Source organism: Zosterops lateralis, assembly GCF_965231275.1.
Source record: "Zosterops lateralis genome assembly, chromosome: 3".
NCBI classification, from domain to species: Eukaryota; Metazoa; Chordata; class Aves; order Passeriformes; family Zosteropidae; genus Zosterops; species Zosterops lateralis.
In genome coordinates this window covers 76,915,051-76,930,113 of record NC_139764.1, presented here as the reverse complement: position 1 = coordinate 76,930,113, position 15,063 = coordinate 76,915,051, and the positions used below count along the sequence as shown (strand labels likewise).

At 41.8% G+C, this 15,063-nt stretch overlaps 1 protein-coding gene across 3 annotated transcripts in view; it reads right to left on the bottom strand.

Annotated features, from left to right (window-relative positions):
* The window catches only part of BACH2 (BTB domain and CNC homolog 2), a 181,094-nt gene that overhangs the window by 92,368 nt on the left and 73,663 nt on the right, over positions 1-15,063 (bottom strand). For 2 of the 3 annotated variants that reach the window (XM_083857731.1, XM_083857733.1), the window contains exon 3: positions 5,700-5,808. The gene's annotated coding sequence lies outside the window, so the exon portion shown is untranslated. The remainder of the gene's footprint in view (positions 1-5,699; positions 5,809-15,063) is intronic. The other variant, XM_083857732.1, reaches the window with a different exon arrangement.

Below are 15,063 nucleotides of genomic sequence, written 5' to 3'. Positions count from 1 at the left end.
TTAATCTCCCATACCTCATAGATCCTATTATCATCACCATCATAATGAAACCAGACTTTTCTTACTTCCCATTCTCCCAGCCCGACTCTGGCCGGGCACACAGAAATGAGAGCATCACTCACACAGAGCTCACTGTAGAAGGTCACCCATCATTTCACCTGCTTGGCTTCACCTCCCCACGCCAAATGGTGTCACCTTAAGCTGCTCCCACCAAATGGGCACATCAAGCAGCAGTAAAATCCAAACCATAAGGATCAGAAGACATTCAGCTCACCTTCTTCATGGGAAAGGCAGAGAACAATCCCCAGGTGTTTCTGTAATTCCTGTTGCTCTCAGCACAATTAGATTTTATTGAACTGTAATCCTAGATAAGTGCATTGAATCTTACAGCTGAAGTCAATTACGCTGCGTTAAATAGCCTTCCTGATTTGCAAGACGAAGATCACTTCTGTATAAAACTAAATTAGCTCAATAACTCATTATTTGTAGCTTGGGTGAGGGGTTGAAACAGCAATGGACAACTAAGCAGTTGCTGCATTTTCAGGGACTAGTCCTTTAGAGCTGCAGGCAGACAGAATTTCCAGTTTCACCAGTTGGGAAAAGCAATAAGCACTGCAGGCAGAGAGAGGACGTCTAGTGTCGACAGCACTACATCTTAAACCATCCATGTTTTCTCATGGCAAGGGACTCTGAGCCTCGGAAGGCTCGGAAGAAACGAGACATTGCTTTTCATGTACTGAGAAGTCCTCACATTTAAAAGTTTAACTACCAACCCAAAGGAGATAAAAGGGCACATCAAAAGGTGTGTGACGTGTCATTTCTGATTCCTTACTCAGAACTAGCATCATCATGGAGTGAGAGTATATAAAAACCCCTTAAATGAATATTTTTGCTTATCAGGGACTGAGTGGAGGAGCAGAGGGGCTGAAGGCCAATGATGGTGGATGGGCTATGTGAGCATCCTTAGCAGGCACACTGTGCCAGTGCACACCTTGGCAGGAGTCCCCGAGTGTGACATTCCACTGCCTTGCACCACCTTCCTCAGCTGCTAGGATCGCTTTTGGTTTCCTCCAACCAGGCTCAAGCATTCTTCGTTTTCTTTCTTACAAACAACCATATTTACATGTTAGGAGAATTCCACGTAAGCTGGGAGATGACAGAAGCTGTGCTTCTGATCCCATTGGGTTGGTGCTGGGCGCGCATATTGAGCAGACAGGAGTGATTCAAAGCCATAAGCAGACAGACTGAGAGGAGAAAGGTGAGAGACAGGGAATATTCCAAATGTCTGCTGCTGTACCGGGGCAGCCAAACTCCACAAAAAAAAAAAAAAAAATAGGCCTAAAAGACTTGAAAAGAAAAAAAACAACCCTTTTGAGATCTGGAAACAATTTCCTTTGCTCTTTAACACAGAAATGCAAGCAGCATGGGTGACTATCCTCTGTGAGGAAGCACACCCCTTTTGCTCTGGTCTCCAGGGTGGCTCTTCCCATTGCAACATCCACATCTTTTGGCAACATCAGTAGGATTTGTCCTCACAATGAATGTGAGGAAGATATCTCCACTGCACAAATGAGGAAGCCAGTCATAGGGCAGATGAAGGAGGTTGCCTGAGAACACACAGGAAACCTGTGACTGAGGCAGGGAACTGAATGCAGACCAAGAGTTCCAGTTGGGTGCCCAGTCCAAGCAGGGTGGCTGACAGATCACCTCTTCTTCTGGGGCTTTGAAATTTAAGTTTGGTGGGTTTTAGAATGAACCTTTTTTTTTTTCCCCACTTGTCTAGTCACTACGTTTCATTAGACTCACACTTCTGCTTTGTGAAAGCTTTTGATCCTGCTTCTTTTCTGTTTTGGCTTAAAAAACCAACAACTGAACATCAAACAGAATTTACCCCTTACAGTTTGGTCTGCTCCCCTACCAACATCAACCTTTCCCTGTTGCTCAGTGCTAAGTGTCCTCTCCATAGCACTCAGTGTTGTGTCCTTTGTGCACCCTGTGCTCATGACTGTGGCTTCATCAAAAGCCACCAGAGATACTTAGAAGGAGATATCTTATTTGTAGATTCACAGAGTTATAGCAACTGCTTATGCAAACAGCAGCACTGTGAGGCAGCAGAGCAGATCTGGTGGGAAAACCAGAGAAAAGAGATGCACAAAAAAGGTAAGTTCCAAAGCGAATGTTCTGACGCTATGCATCATGTCAATATGAGCAATCATCTGAAGAACAGCTACCAGTAAGCCACAGAGACAAGACTGCCCAGGATGTTTTACTGGCTTGGCTAATGAATCACTGGGAAAATGTGAGCCATGTGCTCACTGCCAGGGTAGTTGTCACGGTGGGTGAAAACAATGTCTCTTTTACTATCATCATGACCTGTGGTTTAATTGATATTTCAAAATTTTTTAAGACCTTTCTGTGTAAAGCACAGAATATGCACTTCTAAGACAAAATTCTTTGGTATTATACTATTTGCAAGGAGGTGCAACGAGTCAAATCACTATTTCATGAAATAATTCACACTGGCTGAATCCCTCACAGAATGTCTCAAAATCTTGAAAAGGAAAAAATAACTAATTTCCCCATGTGTAATAACTCACACAGTGAGAAAGAAAAAGACTTCACATTTTTTGTGAGAAAATATTGCAAAACCACAAACTTTTAAAAGTGCCCAATATGCTATTTTCAGCTTATTTGGATGCAGCCCGAACTATCCACAGCTAACCAAGGTGCATCAGAAGACTGTAATCATTCCACTCCCACCACAGGCTTTGTGTGCCTACTGTGCATCCAAGACTGTCAAGTCCTACAAAATAACATAGGACTTTTATGCTTAAAGCAGCCAAGCAGCTGCAAAAATAACTCTGTAAAAATATTGAATACTTGGTCCTACTCAGCAGCTGGAAAAACAATTACTGACTGAAAAATTCAGTATTTGATATTACTTAATAGTTGGGGAGAAACTATTTGGGAATCATAATTAACATTTATTTAACTATTTAAAAGCATGCATCTACTGTTTGAGGCTTCACAGAGAGCAAATATGTGGCTTTCTGGCACCATTAAACAGACTAATATAGTTAAGCAGGAAGGACTTGAGGCAGAAAACCACATTGGAATAGTCAGTCCTTCAAGGAACTGGTGTAACTGAGTAGCATGCATGTAACTCAGTAGTATGCATGCTGCAACACCAAGTTTGAATCAGATCAGTAGCAACTACCCTGGGGTAAATTAAATGAATGCACATCTCTGGCTCATGGTGCTAGAGCAATGCAAACATCATAACATAAACTGGATGAAAATCCATTACTAACAGTGATAGAGAAACTGTTCCCCTTGAAACAGCCTCAGGGGTTTATGGGCAACTCTCTGGAAGCATCAGCCCAGGGCCAAGTGACAGTAGGGCTTCCTGCAAACAAGTGCAGCAGAGCCCTGCAAGAAAGGACCAGAAGTCCTCATTGCCCCCGGAGTAGCCAGGGTCCTGCTTCCCACCCTGAAAGTGTGGCCAACAGGACTAAGGCAGCAATCATCCATCTGTACTCTGCACTGCTGAAGCCACACTTGAAATCCTATGTTCAGGTTTGGGCCTCTCACTATGAGAAGGACATTAGGGGTTGAAGCGTGTCCAGAGAAGGGCAAGGAAACTGGTGAGAGGTCTGGAGCACAAGTCTGATGAGGGCCAGCTGAGGGAGCTGGGTTTGTTTAGCCTAGAAAAAGGCAGCTCAGGGAGGACCTTACCACTTTCTATAACTGCCTGAAAGGAGGCTGCAGCCAGGTGGTGGTTGGTCTCTTGTCCCAAGTGACAAGACCAGAGGAAGCGGCCTCAAATTGCTCCAGGATTTACAGTGGACATTAGGAAAAATTTCTTCACAGAAAGGACTCTCAAGCATTGAACAGGCTGCCCAGGAAGTGGTTGGGTCCCCATTCCTGGAGGTATTTAAAAGCCTTGCAGATGTGGCACTTAGGCACATGGCTTAGCGGTTGACTTGCCAGTGCAGGGTTAGCAGTTGGACTTGATCTTGAAGGTACTTTTCAACCTAAACAACTTTGCTTGTATGATTCTTAATGATTTTATGGTTCCATGAAAGCAATGGTGGCTTAGGTCAGGATTTAAGTTCCAGAAGCAGAATAACCATTTACAGGCTGCTGGAATCAAACATTAGGCCTTGTTTTAAATCTCTAATTGGAAAACTGTTTGATTTCAGACTTTTCGAAGTCCTCACTTCTCCCAAACAATTCCCTCACTTGTTCTCTGCACATCTGCCATAGCTGAAATGTCCCATCGCTGACAGTAACCAGTCCTTTTTTCACCTCAACTTCACCCATGCAGAATTGGGCTGAGCATCTCACGGGTCCAGCAGGCAGGGGACAAGAACAAAACAGCAGTTACTGTATCTGGCAGATAACTGCAGGCAGAGCCGAGCCAAAGACTCCTGTCCAGCACAACCTCACCTAGAGAGTGACCCAGGTGTGTCAGTTGACTGTAGAGAGTAAAGATTAACAAAAAAGAAACCTATGGCAAAAAAACTGTGTTTGAAGGACTTGGCAACAGGATTAACATTAAATATATATATATAAAAAAAAAAAATATAAAATATCTAGTATATGTACAGCAAATGTCACCTGTGGGGAATATTCTGCAAGGTGCTGAGGAATGTGAGCAGTGTGTATAATAAATATGCTTAACCAAGTGATTTGAACTCTTAAGTCACCAACCCTCCCATCACTCTCTCAAGCAACCATGCTATCAGAGGCCATTTCAAGGGAAATGTACTTATGTCACCTCTCATATCCTACTTCTCATAACCTGCAGCACCAGGAAAATGAAGGCAATACAAAAAGAAATAAAAGTTACAAATTTTATGTCACAAACATCCCTGAATGGATTATGCTTTCAAAATGACCTGTATAAACAGCATAATAAGGGGGTTTTGGTGTACATATCAAAGTTTTCTAGGATGATATTATTAGTTCTAAATGCAAACACATTCCTAATGCAATATGCAATGCAATTGGCTTGTAACCTGAAATAGGGCCCTTTTCATTGAGACTCACTCATCACTAGGATGATCTCAAAAATCATGTGGGTCCTTTTCAACTCAGGATATTCTATGATTCCATGATCACAGAAACGGATGCAGCTGACCAAATTCACCTCCATTCACACCCTAGGGAGGTTCCCTAGCTACACCCCCAGTATGGCCAAAGGGACAAATCAGTGCTATTTCTGGATCAGACAGGGCAACTATTCATGTATCATTTCAAACTGAGTTAGGCAGATCGCAGTTTATGAAAACCTCCACAAAGCATTTGCTCTAGCAGGGCTATACCGGCATAGCTGAAATGCTGAAGTGCAGGCTGGAATGAACACTCAAAAAACATGTATGTCATAGACTTAATAACAAAATAGATCACTATGTACATCATCAAACTTCTTTCTATGCTTCTATGTAGCTGCCTGTTCTCAGAAGTGTTTAGGTACTATGGCTGGGGAGTTCTAGAGCAAGATAGAAAAAAGCCTTGAAAGGGCTTTAGCTTTATGCTGTGCATAGATATGGGGGTGCTCCAGTTCCCACATGCATTGCTAGTGTCTCACTAGATGTTAGAATAAAACTGTGAAATGATAAGAAACAACCAAAACATCTCGAAACCACCCCAAAACTGAAGAAACCATTTGATGATGTTTTTGTAAAAACACTTACTTACAACGCAGTCCTGGAAGTGATTTCCAAGCAAGACAACTGCTGCTCTAGACAGTTTTCTGGATGGTATGGCTCAGCTCTTTCATACAGGCAGCACTTACAGTTGTATCTAGAAAAGGAAATATAACCAAAATTCTTTATGAGCAAATACGCAAACCAAGTCATCTTTCTCTTTAAAACTATGACCAGGTTAAAACTAGTTTTAGCAGGTCTCAATAGCTCTCCTGCCAAGCTTTGCATGTGCTGCCTGCTCACAGGAACAAGCCCCAAGCTGCAGCCAAAGCCATCCTATGGTGTATAAGCCAAGAGCAACTGTGCCTGAGAAAAAAACCTCGCACTGAGCGCATCAAAGTGGCAAACAAACGCGCCCAGCTGTTTTTTTCATCTTTTTTCTACTTAAAACATTTTCAGGAAATGCAAGATGAATTAGTGCCAGAAAAATGTAGGTGATTTCAGTAAGGCCAGGAATTCCAGGCACCAACTTCTATTTTCTCTCTCTTGAGTGGGTGTTCACTTGTAAATTGTAGACATGTTAGCAATTCAACGACTGAGCCAATTAACATTCAACTTAACAGTCATTGTTAGGTTGGGAGGTTATTACTGCTTGTTCTGCTAAAGTGACAGGTTAAAATACGTTTGTATCTGAAAAGTTGTTTTCTACAATACATATTCTCTGTCTTTTCGCACCAAATAATTTTCTTCCATCATGTCAACTCCTATTGTATGAACCATCACTGCCAGCTCCACCACAGCAGCTGGGACAGGCAAGGAGAACAGGAAGGGGAGAGGTGAGGAGGAGAGCGCTCAGCCCCCACCACTTCTCTTTGGGCTGCCATATGTAATTTTTTTCCAGTCATTTTACATGGTTGATTTGAGACTTCTTAGCAAAAGAGCATACTTGCATCTGCAGGATATTCTGCTTTAAAGCAAGCAAGCAAAGGCAAAACCCAAGAGCAAAGAGAGGGCTCTGCTTCACCAAATCATGAGCCTGAGAAAGCTGCTTGCTATCAGGCACTGCTTGGGGCACAGAATGGAAAGTTGTGATTACCCAGCTTTGCAGGTGATTATTATTAATGGAAAAAATAAGTTTTCAAGGTTGAGTTGACATACCACCACATGCTGAATTTTTGCAGACTCAGATCCATTTTGTACTAGTAAACGAGCTTGCATCCTTCCCTTCGTGTAGTTTTTCTTTTTTTTTTTTTTTTTTTTTTGGGTAGCTCACAAGCTGCTGACAACTCACACTGTACTAGGAGCTGTTCACACTGCACAAAGTGTTTACCACTCACAAGTGATGCTAAAAATTAATTTACAGTACCGCTATAGCAAGCTTTGACAAATTGTCATGTGTTGACACAGTCATAAGTTGTTGGTTAAAAAAAGTAACACTTCCCTCTTCTGCCACTTCATGTTTGAGACCAGAGATGGGCACATTATGCAAAGTTTGAGGGTTTGTAAGCTTCACAAATGTTTGGGCTTCACAAAACAAGCTTGGTTGTGAAAGTTTTATCTCTTACAGTTAGGCATGTGTTTATTGCCAAAGAGACTCTAGTAAGAAAAAAAATCCTTTCCCATCTCCCAAGATCTGTGTGTTGTGCAAAACTAGAAGAAAAGGCTGTAAAATAAATAACCTTGCAGGATACTTGTTCTAGATAAGATCACAGCAGCGACAAATAGCCTGTATCAACTCCTTAGAGCTGCAGACACCACCCTCCTGCTGTAGAAAGGAAGCAAAAAAAATATAGCTACGAGTAAGAGTTTTAATTGTTCTCAGCTACCACATGATGTTATCTTAAGCGAACGCATTTATTTCTCAAGTCTCATATGTAGCTCTATATGGAAAAGAAAGAACTCCAGCAGTGGCATTCATCAGACAAGGTCCAAATTGATTTCCGTGTACTCAAGATAGTAGGTGTTAGTCACCGCTCATGCCCACCAGTGGCAGCTCTTAAATTTTAACTCCTTCTCTTCTTCCTCAGGGCAGGACAAATAATCTGTCCAGTTTACACTCTGGAATCAGTAATGGACACAAAGTTGTTGCCAGCAAACATGAGAAGTGTTTCAGCGGTGATGCAAACTTGAAACATTAACCCCAAACTAGCCTAAATCGAGGGAAAAACACAAAGCCAAGCAAAATGAGCACTCACAGCACCTGCCAAATGGGCTTCACGAGGAGCCCTTAAAAGCCACCACTCCATGTTGTGCACCAGTGACCTGGACATCCAGTGCTTCAGTAGCTCTCCCTAAGATCACCAAATCTTGGAGCACAGACCACACAAGAACGCAGAGTAAATTCAGTCAGGAAATTAGCTTGGCAGTACAAAGAATTAATTTTCTCTTTTTCCCCCCTTAACACTTGTACAAAGTAGAGACGCTTTGAGTGGTTCCAAAGTCCTGAGGAGAGGCAACATTTTACCTTTGTAGAACCTGCCCTATGCCTGGATCTGTGCAAGAATGACCCACCTAATTTCTGTCAAGATTCGCAACATGTTATTTCAACCAAAAAGAGCTCCTGCAAAACATTAAGGAGTGATAAATTCCATAAATTTCATACATTTCATTCTTCACTTGCTCCCACTTCACACACCCTGTATAGAATTTCTTCACCATCTGAGATGTTACTCTGATAGATGACATAGTCTCAGATAGATCTAAGGAAAGCAAAGGACATTTACATTGTTATAGTCAGGATGGACAGCTGCCTTGTGCTGTTGACTGAAATGAAATCAGCAATGCTTAATCAGTGTAGATCGCTGTACATTCAGAAAAGCACTAAGGCGGCACCTCCTACCTTCCTCCCCCAAGTAACAAAAATTTATAAATATTTGCAGTGAATCACATTAAATGCATTATTTCGCTGGATTCAGTCCAAGAGTCAACAGGGTTGAAATAAAGATGATGCAACTATTAAGTGAAAAACTTCAGCTGATGAATTACTTAGAAGGTAAAAAACAATTCTTCTCCACCTTGGAAGAAAACTAATAAAAACTTAAGTTTTACTGTAATTTATCTCAACTGCCAAAATATGATTTCTCCTGTACCTTTTTACTTTGCTGTATAGAAAGGAACAAACAACTTAAATTCCCTGAGTTCTTACTTTGGGATAGAAAAAGCCCAAGACATCCAAGCCACTAATCTAATTAATAATACTGTGACGGAAAAGGTGGGATCTGGGTTTTTCTGAAGCATTTTTTGTTTGGTTTTGTTTGTTTCTTTCAGGGATCCAATTTGTGAGTGTGAAAAAAATACCTCTAAGTAGAAGAGCCATTCTTGCCAAGGCCTTTACTTGAGTTTGAGCTTGCTCTACCCAACACAGGGCCAGCACAGGAAGGTTCAGCACTGCAGAAATGCAGACGCAGGATCTCCCATGGCCTCTTTACATCACACCTTGCTGCCTTGCCCACCAGTTTCATCACAGGGAGGATAGCAGAGTCATGGCTGATCCTGCAGCCACACTCCCTCAAAACTGCTATGTGCAGGGCATTAGAAAAAAGCCATAAAGATGACATTCATCCCAGCAAACCATCACCAAGATCTCAAAAGCAAAAGGGAACATATGAAGGTGTCCTGCTCCTTGATGATGCACGCACACAGCTGAAGGTGTAAATTCAGGTATTGAATATATATACCGAATATGCACTGGTAGTCACTGCTTGTATGGGATGCAGACTGAAACAAAATCCCTTGGCAAGAAATTAAAAAGAAAAGGAGGATTTCAGCTTTCTTATTCCATGGAAATTGCTTTTCCAACAAGTGAGACAGGACAGTAGCCCAAAGGCGAGTGACACCAGTGACTGCCTACACCACGGGCAATCTTCCTGCCTCTGTTCTATGCCTGTCCTCACTTCACTGCAAAGGTCACCATGTCACCCCTGTTACACAGAGCTCTGCCACCCACGAACAACAGGGAAGCAGCTTAACTGGCCAACCTGGCAGGACCTCCTATGAGCATCTGGGGGTGGGAGGAAACCTCCCAGCTCTCCACTTGTCTGTGTGGCCACTTAAAAGTGCTTCCAGTTCTTAAGCCTTAAGAGATGCTCAAATTGTCTTGAACTAAAAGGATTTCAGCATCGGAATACTGGAGATCTTTAAAAGATGTGTAGATATGGTGCTTAAGGACAAGGTTTTGGGTTGGACTTGGCAGTCTTGGGTTAAAGGTTGGACTCAATGACCTTAGAAGTCTAAAGATGCTGTTTCCTTCCTGACTATCTATCCCCAGTGCAGGAGGGAGCAAAGGGAAGCAGTACTCTGTAAGCACGAAACAGTGGGGAAAAGCATTAGATCTTAGTCTTCATCTGGAGCACACCTTGAACTTCCAGCCCTTTAAAGCAGAGGAAACTTGGTGGCCCTGTGGAGAGTGTAATGACTTGAAAGCCAGCATCTGTGCTGTGCAAAGATCCCTCAGGAGACAGATTGGGAACCGCCTGCCCCCCTCCACACAAGTGTACTCACACACATGTACATGAGCACTCCTCTCCTTTGCCTTTTTTTTTAAACTGTATACATTAGTATATTTTCCATTACTTTCTTAGCATGACATCCATTGCATGGTATGTAACCATTAATGCCAACATTATCTATAGCACAGAAACACGTAATTCACTGAAAGATGACTTTCTTCTTCCTCAGCTTCTCATAGCCAGTTTTGTTATATAAATCCATCTGACTTCTTGCTTGATTTGGATCTATTCAGATGAAACCTTTACTAAAGCCAGAAGCATTTTGTTTTCAACAAATACATTCCCACCCTCCTAAACCAAATCTCTACTTCTAGGTGAGATGACATCATCCAACTTTTACTGTAGTGTACTACTTCTAAGCAAATGAACTTAAAAATTCAGTTAAATGGCAATGTACAGATAAAGGGCTCTGAAAGTTTATCTACCACTTGGCAAAAATCATTCTTTGTACAGCATCTGTATAAATATCCATAGGATTGTCAGGATATTTTTGAGCCACCTCAGACCAGAAAGGTAACTAGGTAATGAAGAAAATCATGTCAAGTTTTATGAGATCTTTTAGCAAAATGGCTTAAATTGAGCCATGTTGGCTAACACAGTCTGAAATCCTCCTCTAATATTCACAGCAGAATCTTTTCTGTGCAATCTGGTTACAAGTCAGGAGAAGGAGACAGCTGAAAACCTTGCATGACCTTTTGATTCATAATGATTTCCACAGGAGAAATCACTGCAGGAAAGGTAAAAGTCAAAGTAGTTAACTAGTAGTGTACACTCAACCTTTAATACCTGCTGATAGTGACAACTCAATGAAAAGACAAACAAATTCCCATATCTTCTGAGGCAATTATTCTTTACGGAGTATTCAAGGAGCCACAACCCCATTTATATACACTTTGCTACTTCACCCAAAAATTACAAAAGCATCCCAGTTTTGGGAGTTGCTGAGCTGCACTGAAGAAATGTTCAAAGCTCTGTCTCTCCAGCAATGTGGACACCAACACTGGCAACGTAAACATTGAAGAGGCACATGGGTATATGCAAAAATTTCATTCATCACAAAGAAAAGCAAAATTAGGTCAGATCCTAAATTAATACAGTTCCTGTCTTTCCACTGACTTCCCCCACCACTGGAAAGACTTTGGTTTGGATTTTAGTCAAGTCTGGTTTACAGCACCCAAGTCTGTGTGTCATAAGAAAACACTGACCCTGCTGGAATGCCTTACTCATTACGCAGCCCTGCAAAAATTATTAGCTACGATACAAGGCATTTCCCTTTGGGGACCAGAAAGGGTGAAGAAAGGGGATGGAGAGTGACAGCTTGTGGTTTCTAATGCAGCAGCAGCAAAAAAATAAATAAGCAAGAGGAATACAGGATATAATGTGTTTACATTTGTCAAAACATGTTTCCTGGAGACATGGAGGGTCCAAGCTGCTGAGCTGTCACTTCTGCTTGAAACTGCTGCCTCATGCTATTGGGAGGTCAGTCACTGACCTACTTTCTGATAGGACTGAATTAATTTGCTACTTCTGTACACAAACCTTTTTTATTTTTTTAAAGGAATACTTGACAAACCCAGAAAAAGCTGCTTTTTATCCAACCTGAAGCTTCAACTGGTGCTGTGCAAGGCTATTACGTACCCTGGCATGGGGCCCAGTGTGCTTGGGCTGCTTATTCTTTTGGAAAAATCTGTACAGAGTATTTTTAATGAGTTGACACTGCAAATAAAGTCTTTCCTTTTTGAACTCCTACACTACACTAATACCAGCGATTTAACCCACAACACACAATAAGGGAGGCCAGCACTCAAATAGGCTGTGCTTTGTCTAGGCTGCTCCTGAAATAGATGCCTACCACTACAGGATTAGCTCCCCAAATAGATAGATGCATGGCACAATACACTTACGGGATTAAAACATAAAGTTATTAATAGAAAACAAGATGAGTAGGTGAAACTTATGAACTAAACACCTACCAATCCAATCATTCTGTGCACAGAGTCAGCTAACCAGTGCTCACCAGGAGATGCTGGTATGCTAGGAGCCCTTAAACTAAAAAGCATTCTCCTCAGAAAGTGAAGGGGCAGAAGTAGTAGCAAAAGACATGCCACCTACTTCCCCTCTTTGCTTAGTGGCAAAGACATGTAAACTCTTTCATTAAAATAAATCCATGGTAAAGGGTTTCACACATTTTTCAAACACATGGACCACCAAATACTAGAAGTCAGCTCTTGAAATCCTCCTTAACAATGCTATCCATTGAAAGCTCCATTGCTTGGGTGGACTTCTCTTTCCAGGTCTCTTATGGGCAGCAGCCCTGCTGTTTGGAAACAGGACATCTGTGTACCAATCCGTGAAAGCAGGATGATTCTGTGTTAAGGCTCTGGACTAACATTTGGAAGACGAGACCTCTTCAGAAACTTGGTCTCATACATTCACCTCACCCTCCATCTGCTACGTGAAGATAAGGATCTTCTCCAAGTGCTTGGCTTGCTTAGTACCAAAACATTGTGGGTGAGACTCACACTTTCCTTTGCATTTCCCCAGGGTCCAATCTAATAATAGAGGAGGTAGTACTGACTGCTGTAATACAAGACGACTATCAGTATCACAACAGATTTATGATCACTCGAGTTCCTGGACTTGATTAGGTTCATGTTGCCAAAGATAGCTATGCCAAACCTAGCACTTGCAACTGCAAATGCATTCTTGTCAACCTTTTTAGCTTTCATCTGTGCATATTTACAAGCCCTGAATCTGTAGTTCAAATAAATCCAGTAATTCACTCAAACCTACCAGGATTTGAAAACATTAGGGAAGTGTCAAGATGTCATTGAGCTTGTTCTGCAGAAAAGAGTGCTTTATAGTTTCAGAAAGAAATAGACAAGGGAGCTATTTAACGAGATGGTGGCATATTGAAACATGGATAGATAAGTAATTAATAGCTACCTTCTCTAAGTGAAAACTTTTCTGAGTGAAAAATCAGCTCATATGAAAAACTACAAGTCGACTGTTGCCATTTTTGGATGGATAAGAACTGTCATGCATGTTAGCATCTCCATTACCATGAAGGATTTTACTCCTTTAAGCAATTCACAAAGACTTTCACATGGAACAGCATGTGGGAAGCAAGGAACTAACAGAAGGAGACACCAAAGAAATGTTGATATTCGCAACTAGAATTCTAATGAAAAATGTTATCAGGAATACATGAAAACAGGAGAGAACTTCTGCCATGAGAAGTTGAAGCTTTAGTCCCTTAGGATCAAGAGTAACTACAGAGTTGTATAGATGCTATCATTAGTGTACAAAATATTGGCCAAATAATTTCTTTATGTCGGTAGCTCAAAACATTTCATTATTTCAAAAGTCCAATGTTCAAGCAGCAGATCACCTAGTTAAGAACTCTCTTAACCCTGATGTGCAGGTTTCTTTAGCAAATTTCTATACAGTTTCAAGTGGAACATATGGCACCTTAAAGTAAACAAAAGAGGAGAGGGGAAAAATAGTCATGCTTCAAGAAATAGAAGTATAAACCTATTAATTAAGCATTTAATTCCTTTTATCCCTCATGTCTATCTTCACAGGCTCACTCGGCAATCAACCAATTTTGGGATTCACTGCTGTCATGCCAATCGTGGCAGTACTTCAGCTAAAAAGGCACTGTCAAACATAATGAAGTTTCCCTTCAGCTTGTTCCCACACTGGTGCTGCGTACAGCACACACGCTGCCTGGCGAGGGGAGCTGGGGGTAAGGCTTCATCTGACCCAGTTCCAAGAACTGCAGACCCATCCTAGGTGGCAATGGCACAACTGAATCACATCAACAGTCGAGACTATGTGCTATAGAAACCACCTCACACCCTCCTATACAAGACACAAATAGCACCCAGTGGTGCATTTTTGTCCAACTTAGAGGTGGACTTGGCAATGTTGGGTTAAAAGTTGGACTTGATGAAAAGGTCTTTTCCAACCTAAACAATTCTATGACTCTTCTCCAACTTGCACATGCCTTGGACTGAGGCATACTATAAACATGAAAAAGTTTCCCAGCCTTTAGCTATTACAGCTCAACCTCTCACTTGAATCCATGGATATCATTCCCTGTACTTCACCCAGTGATGCTGCACATACAGCACAAGAAAGAATATGACAGAGAGATTCTCCATTGTGAAGGAGAATATATATCTCTCTGTTTCTAACAGTGTGTTTTCACGGTGGTCCTGTGGGAACTGGTGTTGGCAGAGATCAAATTGTAGGTCAGGGTTTATAAGGCTTTGAAATATATAAGGATAGTCATTGACAATGAGCTGTGCATTTGTATGTGCTGACTTGGGCAAGGAAGGCACTATTGATGTCCTAACTATAAAGTGCATTTAAAACACACATTTCGCTGCCTCATCTGAATTATCCTGCTTTATGTCCCTAGTATGCTCTGGTCTGGCAGCTGACGCTCCCAAGCGGCTTGTGGCAGTGGCCATCTGAAGCCAGTGACTACTGGCTCCTGGGGCAGGGACTGTCACCCTGCTGTCACCCAGCACACAGCGCAGCGGGGCCTTGACTCACTCAGCCTTAGTGCATCACTGCAGCATAAATGAGGATAACCTAAATGCCAGCTAAGGGCAGATACTCAGCCCTGCAACAACAGCATGCTCTACAGCAAACACCTTGTATTCCAGAGCTTGAAATAGAAATTTCTGTGACAAAAACTTCACAATGTGAAAGTCTGTATTAAAAAACCACCAAGCTGCACCATTTGGCATCTTGTATTCCAACCCTTGTGAGAAGTCCAAATAGCTCAAATACAAATCTGTAATATTGCTCTCTGAATAACAGCTATTTTAAACCATTTTTGGCAGACACTAAGAGTCATAAGCAGGATGCCAGCAGTATGGTTCCTTGAATCC